The sequence below is a fragment of the Bos javanicus genome, chromosome 21 (genome assembly GCF_032452875.1).
Source record: "Bos javanicus breed banteng chromosome 21, ARS-OSU_banteng_1.0, whole genome shotgun sequence".
Lineage (NCBI taxonomy): Eukaryota > Metazoa > Chordata > Mammalia > Artiodactyla > Bovidae > Bos > Bos javanicus.
Window position 1 is genome coordinate 11,229,422 of NC_083888.1, and position 8,622 is coordinate 11,238,043.

The following is an 8,622-nucleotide window of genomic DNA, read 5'->3' on the forward strand; positions in this document are numbered from 1 at the left end:
CTTTCTGTCCAAGGGACTTTCAAGAGTCTTCTGTAGCACCACAGCTCAAAAGCATCAATTCTTCAGTGCTCAGCCTTCTTTATGGTCCAACATTTACATCTGTACATGACTACTGGAAAAACCATAGCTTGGATTATAGGGACCTTTGTCAGAAAAGTGATATCTCTGCTTTTTAATACACTGTCTAGGTTTGGCCATAGCTTTTCTTCCAAGGAGCAAGTGTCTTTTAATTTTGTGGCTGCAGTCACCATCCACAGTGATTTTGGAGGCCAGGAAAATAAAATCTGTCACTTTTCCCACTTTTTATTTGTAAATTATACATGTGTGAGGGCTTCCCTGGTGACTCAGATGGTAAAGAATCTGCCTGCAATCCAGGAGATCCAGGTTCAATGTCTGGGTTGGGAAGATCCCTTGGAGAAGGGAATGGCAACCCACTCCTGGAGAATTCCATTGACAGAGGAGCCTGGCGGGCTACTGTCCACGGGGTCACAAAGAGTATTATAAAACCTACCTAAATATGCAGATTTTAAAAGGATGAACAAAAACTAAGTAGAAAAAGAATTTTATCCAGCAAAAGATCATCTTGCATAGCTGTGCATACTCACAGATGCACCAGCCATGCTCCAGAGAGCTCTATCCTCAAGAAAGTTCAAGATACATTTCCTCTGCTGCTCCTTGCAGTCACTATTCAAACTTATATCACACTGAACTTTCTGATCTGGTCATCACTCCAACTTACCTGTGGTGTGAGATTACAGAGGCCTTCAGAGAAATTGACGAGTTCTGTGCATGCAGACTTTTAACAGAATAAAACGAAGCAAAATGTGTGGTTGTTTCTGTTTCACACATAGGGGACCCTAAACAAAGCATGGCTAAAAGAGAGAGAGAGTTCTCATGATCTGTAAGAGCAGAGTCCCTTGGACTGCAAGGAGATCCAACCAGTCCATCCTAAAGGAAATGAGTCCTGAATATTCATTGGAAGGACTGATGCTGAAGCAGAAACTCCAATACTTTGGCCACCTGATGCAAACAATTGACTCATTGGAAAAGATTTGATGCTGGGAAAGATTGAAGGCAACAGGAGAAGATGGTGGCAGATGATGAGGAGGCTGGACGGCATCAATGAACATACATCTGAGCAAACTTGGGGAGATAGTGAAGGACAGAGAGGTCTGGAGTGCTATAGTCCATGGGGTCACAGGGTCAGACAAGTCTTGGCAACTGAACAATAAGATCAGTATTAGAAAGAATGCAAGAAATCAGGAGAGGGACATAAAACATGGCTGCCTGACCCTGAGTAAGCAAGGCAGGTTCCACTGGCGGCAGACTTTAGTGTGTTCACTAAAACCTTTGTACACATGCCAAAATTCAGGCTGGCCATAATGTTCATGGATTGTGTCATCTAATGCTATCAACAAATTGTTTAGCTAACTTAGTGTAAGAATTTTATCACAACTGTATATTTCCTACTTATATATCAGAAATAAAAACCTGATATTCAACCCCTACAATCTTTTGAACAGAGAAATTGGATTTTTAAATACTTGTTTGTAAATAACTGGGATTATCATTACCTTGTAAATTCAATGTGGGGGGAGCAGCCTGCTGGGTTCATTTTTGATTAGTTTTGGCAACTTGTTAGAATTTCCCTATTTTTCCCCCTCCCAGAAAAGAACTATGAACAAAGATCTGCAAGCTTCCCAATCTATCATTCCAGTTCAGAAAATGTCATTTTTCTCCTTGACCAAAATGCCTCCCAGCTGTCTACTGCCCTCAGCCCAAACAAATCTCAAATAGTTTTGCTCAGTGATAGGAAGACATCCTTTGTCTGACACTCCAGAATTGGTGTTAGGCTAAATGCTCAGGATAGCATGAAATAGCCAGTGAAAAATGAAAATATCCCAGTGACAACACAAGAGAATATTCTATTATCTGAGGTACCAATTGCAAAAGGATAAAATACCAGACCCAAAGAATATGTGCTTTGTTGGGGCATATGTCTTTGTAATTGCCCTTGATGGTATAATCATGAAGGCAGGATTTCATCTCCCCCTAAATACTGTGCATACAATAATGGCTTTCAAAATTTCACAGCACGTGCCTATGATGGTCAAAGACCAGGAAGTTGCTATTGATCATTCAAGAGAGCTGGAGTTTTGTAAGAGTGACTTGAAGGATTTTGAGTATGAACATGACTCAGATGAAGCCACAAAACCAACTGTGGTTTTCCTCTGTCTTCAAGATCACCACTGTCCCACAAGGCTGTGACACTGGATCAGCATATTTGTGGATGCTTCTGTTCTTCCAGGTCTCATGAAGTTAATAAATGCATTTGTTTCTCTCTCCTCAGAGCTATGGGTTCCCCTGGTAGTTCAGTGGTGAAGAGTCTGCCTGCAATGCAGAGACACCGGCTCAATCCCTGAATTGGGATGATCCCCTAGAGAAGGAAATGGCTACCCATTTCTGTATTCTTGCCTTGGAAATCCCATGGACAGAGGAGCCTGGTGGGCTAGAGTCCATGAGGTGGCCAAAAATCACACACAGCTTACAGACTAAACAGTACCAACAACCTCAGAGACACACACCTTAAAAACAGATGGCTAACAAACACATGAAAAGATGCTCAACATCACTCATTATTAGAGAAATGCAAATCAAAACCACTATGAGGTACCATTTCACACCAGTCAGAATGGCTGCGATCCAAAAGTCTACAAGCAATAAATGCTGGAGAGGGTGTGGAGAAAAGGGAACCCTCTTACACTGTTGGTGGGAATGCAAACTAGTACAGCCACTATGGAGAACAGTGTGGAGATTCCTTAAAAAACTGGAAATAGAACTGCCTTATGATCCAGCAATCCCACTGCTGGGCATACACACTGAGGAAACCAGAAGGGAAAGAGACACGTGTACCCCAATGTTCATCGCAGCACTGTTTATAATAGCCAGGACATGGAAGCAACCTAGATGTCCATCAGCAGATGAATGGATAAGACAGCTGCGGTACATATGCACAAATGGAGTATTACTCAGCCATTAAAAAGAATACATTTGAATCAGTTCTAATGAGGTGGATGAAACTGGAGCCTATTATACAGAGTGAAGTAAGCCAGAAAGAAAAACACCAATACAGTATCAGATCAGATCAGTCGCTCAGTCGTGTCCGACTCTTTGCAACCCCATGAATCGCAGCATGCCAGGCCTCCCTGTCCATCACCAACTCCTGGAGTTCACTCAGACTCACGTCCATCGAGTCAGTGCGCATATATATGGAATTTAGAAAGATGGTAACAATAACCCTGTATACGAGACAGCAAAAGAGACACTGATGCATAGAACAGTCTTTTGGACTCTGTGGGAGAGGGAGAGGGTGGGATGATTTGGGAGAATGGCATTGAAATATGTATAATACCATATATGAAACGAGTTGCCAGTCCAGGTTTGATGCACGATACTGGATGCTTGGGGCTGGTGCACTGGGAAGAGGGTATGGGGAGGGAGGATGGAGGAAGGTTCAGAATGGGGAACACATGTATACCTGTGGCAGATTCATTTTGATATATGGCAAAACCAATACAATATTGTAAAGTTAAATAAAATAAAATTTTAAAAAAATCTTATAAAAAAAAAATCAGGTGGAAAAAACCCAATCAATGTGAGCAAATTAAGCCATTCCAGAACTATCTTTCACCTAAGAACCAAAATAAATCCATAAGATAAAGAGTTGTGTCACCAAGTAAGCTTAGAATTTAGCCAGGATGACCAATTATAAACTTGAAACACTGAAAATCAGAGTAACTGAAATGTGTATATTATCGACAGATTTCCGTATGAAAGTACAGAATAACCTAATAACATATGTATGTTACATTATCATTGTCGAATTGTGTGATATATTAGCCTTGTAAAGGCTCAACAAAAACTTATACTTTTATATTTGCATAGCATACTATCATTGTTAAGTGGATAAAAATAGAAAACTGTAAGGAAGATAATAAATCATCCTTCATTCTAGTACTTGGTGATAACTTCCATTGATGACTTTTATTGTACAGACTATAAAACTTAGTTTCCTAGATTTTACATTCACAATCACAATATAGGCCCTTAGCCGCTGCTGCTGCTAAGTCGTGTCAGTCGTGTCTGACTCTGTTGTGACCCTATAGACGGCAGCCCACCAGGCTCCCCGTCCCTGGGATTCTCCAGGCAAGAACACTGGAGTGGGTTGCCATTTCCTTCTCCAATGCATGAAAGTGAAAAGTGAAAGTGAAGTCGCTCAGTTGTGTCCGACTCTTCAGGACCCCATGGACTGCAGCCTACCAGGCTCCTCCGTCCATGGGATTTTCCAAGCAAGAGTACTGGAGTGTGGTGCCATTGCCTTCTCCCAGGCCCTTAAACATACTTTAATTGCTGCATAAAACAGTATTACATTGGTATTACATAATTTATTTACACAACCTTTTCTATTCTAATATACTTATTCATTAATTGATTTAATATTCTATAAGGAAAATTTTAAAAAATAACATGTTTATATATTAGATTATTCATTAGGATAGACACCTAAGGATGTTATTACTTGGCCAAAAGCTATGGAGATTTTTAAGTCTCTTGATTGTTAATACTAAATTGTTTTCAACAATAAAGTAATTTTAGTTATAATAATGATTATTTCAGGGGGAGAAATTGTATGTAAAATATAAAAATATTTGACTCAGTACCCCTAGTCTTTAGAGTTTTGACTGATGAAGACAGGGAAAATGGGAGGATAAAAGTAGTCAGGAGGGAAGCTGGAAGTATTTTAATTTCTTAAGCATTTATATGTGTCAGCTTTCCCTACAGTGAATGGTTCTGTTCCTCAGATTCATATTTGCCTACCCATTAAAATAACCAATCAAGTAGCATAGTCAAAATGATTTGTCCTCTTGTTACCTCATCACTCATAAATAAATCATCCAATAAGTATTTTCATTTTTTAGTGAAAATATTTTAGGCCAATTCCAGTCAATAAATCAGTGGTTCTTCACTTTTTTATGATTGAGAATATGGAAATATATGAAAGCTATTGATTCTTCTAGAAAATGTACACACACACACACACACACACACAGAATTTTGCATCCATTGGCAGGGCTCCACAGATCTCATGATCTTTCTGCAGTCCCCTCTATGTAGTCTTTTGATTAAAAAGCCTAAGACAATAGCTCTTTGAAACATTTGAAAGAGAATAAAGAGACAGTATTTTAATGCCATAACCAAATGTCTTATTCTTTAACATTCACAGAATCATCAAATACTATTACTGGAAAAAATTATAATGATATTTGGTTAAGTAATCTACACATTTAGGGGGACACAAGTTCCCTTTAGAACATGATGAAAGCAGTTGGAAAAAAAAAATGCACCTTTTTCCCCAGGGAGAAGTATTCACAGTCACAGTCAGCCACAGCGATGACATAGCACTGCTGGGTTCAAGTCGTGGGTTCAAACTTCTGAATTCTCCCCTTAGTGTCCAAAGAGTCACACTGACAGTCATTGAGTTCCACTCCACCATCTGCTCAATTGTACAGATGAAAAAAACAGGCTAGAGTAGGTAAGAGATTTGTTCCCACTCACAAAAGGAGTGGATAGCAATGCTGGCACTCTAGTCTACATTTTATGATCTCTCAATTGATACAATTTTGGGCCCCTTTTACAGATCGGAAAATTGAAATTCAAAGAAGGAAAATTACCATCATCCTATTTCACATGACAAACAGCAGAAAAGAAAGTGACTACATTTTCAGGCTCTTGAGTTATACCTGAGTTTATGGCCCTTTTCTTCCAAGAAGAAAATAAATTTGTTTTGGAGAATTACATCTTAGGAATAGGTCAGTTAACTGAAGGTGGTCAAGTTAGTTATTTTGCTCAAATAAAGCATTTTCACTGAAATACTTTGTAATGAACTATAGAAACTCCATGTTTAAAAGCTGCACAGGTGTATTTGCATACCTGGGTAACTACCAGTGCAGGTGTTAGCTTCTCCCTGTGCTTATCCAATTTGCATCAGCAAATACGAACTGACTTCTCACCGAGAGCTTGCCCTTTTGCCCTTTCAAGGCTGACCCTTCCAGTTCTGAAGTTGACAGTAATTATCTGGTTTAACTTTTGAATATGGAATGTCTACAACCAAAGTTCTTCAAATAAATTAAATACTTCTTCCCTCAGGCCCACTAATTTACACCACGTATGGAAAGAAGATATAAAAATGCCCTGGTTTTGATAAGGTCTTTTATAGAGGCTAGTTTCCAATTTGGGAGCACAGAAGTGAGATGCCACAAATTGTCAGGAAGCCCACCTTCTTGAAACCAACATATCAATAAATATGTAGACAACCAGGTCCACTGGGCATCACTGCCCATCACCCACTAGTCGTTTAATCATATCACCACTCTCAGAATCATCAGAGGCAATTTAATCAAATGGTGCCTAGCCACTGGGTAATTGTTTTCTAGGCCTGTTAGAAAAATAAAGGTTGGCATTTATTAAATGCATATCCTCTTGCCTGTTGATTGCTCTGCTAATTTCTTGTTTGTAATCCTTTGTTCTAGCTTTCAAGAGAAGGCTGAATTCCAGCCTAGTGAATCAGTACCCAGAGGGACAAATTAAAATAGAGAGCTATGTCGGGGGCCTCCAGGGTTGAGACCCCAGAAAACTCAGGTCATAAAGCAGAGGGGTCATCCACAAGTGAGCCAGAATTCGTTTTCCTTTGCACATTTTCTGCTTTTCTGCTGGATACATTTAAGAGGTCTATTTGCTTTATATGGCCATTTTCTGTCACTCATGCAATGAAAATCAGGACAGTCCATACAGAGAAGATAACTTTTGTGTCCATTTCAAAACTGACCTGAAACAGTGGAGATGTACTTCTCAGGACTGCACCCGTAGTCAGTTGCTAGAGGAGAAAAATAAAGAAAGTGTTGGTTTTTAAAATATTTATTTATTTCTTTGTCTGCACTGGGTCTTAATTGCAGCATGGGGATCAGTTCACTGGCCAGGGACCCAGCCTACGCCCCATGTATTGTGAATGCGGAGTCTGAGTGACTGGACCTCTGGGGAAGTCCCAAGAACAGGTTTGCATGTGTGCCAAGTCGCTTCAGTCGTGTCTGACTCTTTGCGACCCCATGGACCCACCAGGCTCCTCTGTCCATGGCATTATTCAGGCAAGAGTACTGGTGTGGGCTGCCATTCCCTCCTCTAGGATCTTCCATACCCAGGGATCCAAGCTGCATCACGGTGAGTTCTTAACCACTAGTGTCACCTGGGAAGCCCCAAGAAAAGGTTTAAACACAAGGATTTTGATTCAGTTTAAAAATAATTTCATCTTGTTATGGATTAACTAAAATGGCCACAAGTATTTTTCAGCAGCTACATGCTTCTTTCTACAGAGATCATTGACATACACCGTCCAATCCTACCATTGTTAATTAAGTGGGCAGATCATCAGACCACTGATTACAAGAAACACCACTGTAGCTATCATATGTTGTTTGACCAAATGGTGTGGTCTTTGGTAAAATTTTTGTTTAGAAGGGAGAGAAAGGAAAGAATCTTTTTCCACACGGATGTTCTCACCAGTGTATCAGACTTCTAGTTATCTGAACTCAGAGAGACATGGGATAGGCAAAATTAGGTGGTCAGATCATGGAAGGGTTGAGTTCCTACTAAGTGATGATCCTGAATGAATTTTTTCCTCACTGAGCTTAAGCTCAAAGACCCTGATGCTGGGAAAGATTGAGGGCAGGAGGAGAAGGGGAAGACAGAGGATGAGATGGTTGGATGGCATCACCGACTCAATGGACATGAGTCTGAAAAAACTCCGGGAGTTGGTGATGGACAGGGAGGCCTGGCGTGCTGCAGTCCATGGGGTCTCAAAGAGTCAGACACGACTGAGCGACTGAACTGACTGAACTGAGCTTAAGCTAACTCATTTGCAAAATGGAAACAGTGATATTTCCCTCATGATCCATTTCAAGGTTTCAGTGAGGAAACACATGGAGCATTTAGGGTAGTGTTCTACACGTAGTAGAGGCTCAGTGAATGATAACTATTATCAGTAATAGAGTGTGAATGATACTATGAGATTTTTTCCATTTGTATGTAAACTTATGACATACTATAGCTGGAGCTTGGCAGAAGTGAGATAGTGGACTTAAGTTCCGAGAGAGAATCTAAGGTCTTCCAGATGATCTGAGAGCCGCCAGGGCTCTGTATCCCCACCAACCTCCACCTGGTACTGCAAGTGAGCAGGCTGGTATAGAACCCCAGGAAATCTCTATGATTAAGTTCAAATAAAGCAGTCCTGGGAACCTTTGTACTTCAAGCTAGTTCTAACATGAACCTTTGGTGAGGGACAATTCCAGTTTTCATAGTGGAATTTCATGGCTGACAGAACTAATTTGGAACATTGAGCAGAAGATTTCATTGAATTTCTCTGTGGTGAAAAGAAATCTCATCATTTAGTTAGGTAATTTATTTGGTTTCTGGAAAAAAAAAACAAACCAGTGATTTCTTTTTCAATTAAAAAAATGAAATACAAGTTTTAGACAGAAAATTTTCCAAGTAGCAGAATAATAGCAGAGG

The 8,622-nt window shown here is 40.1% G+C and overlaps 1 long non-coding RNA gene across 1 annotated transcript; it reads right to left on the reverse strand.

Moving 5' to 3' along the window:
• Positions 1 to 1,362: 1,362 nt before the first annotated feature.
• Positions 1,363 to 7,125, reverse strand: LOC133234113 (uncharacterized). Its single transcript, XR_009732021.1, has 3 exons — positions 6,887 to 7,125; positions 5,406 to 5,554; positions 1,363 to 2,391 (listed from the first exon to the last, which is right to left on the reverse strand). It is a non-coding gene; the product is annotated as an uncharacterized LOC133234113 (long non-coding RNA).
• Positions 7,126 to 8,622: the final 1,497 nt, after the last annotated feature.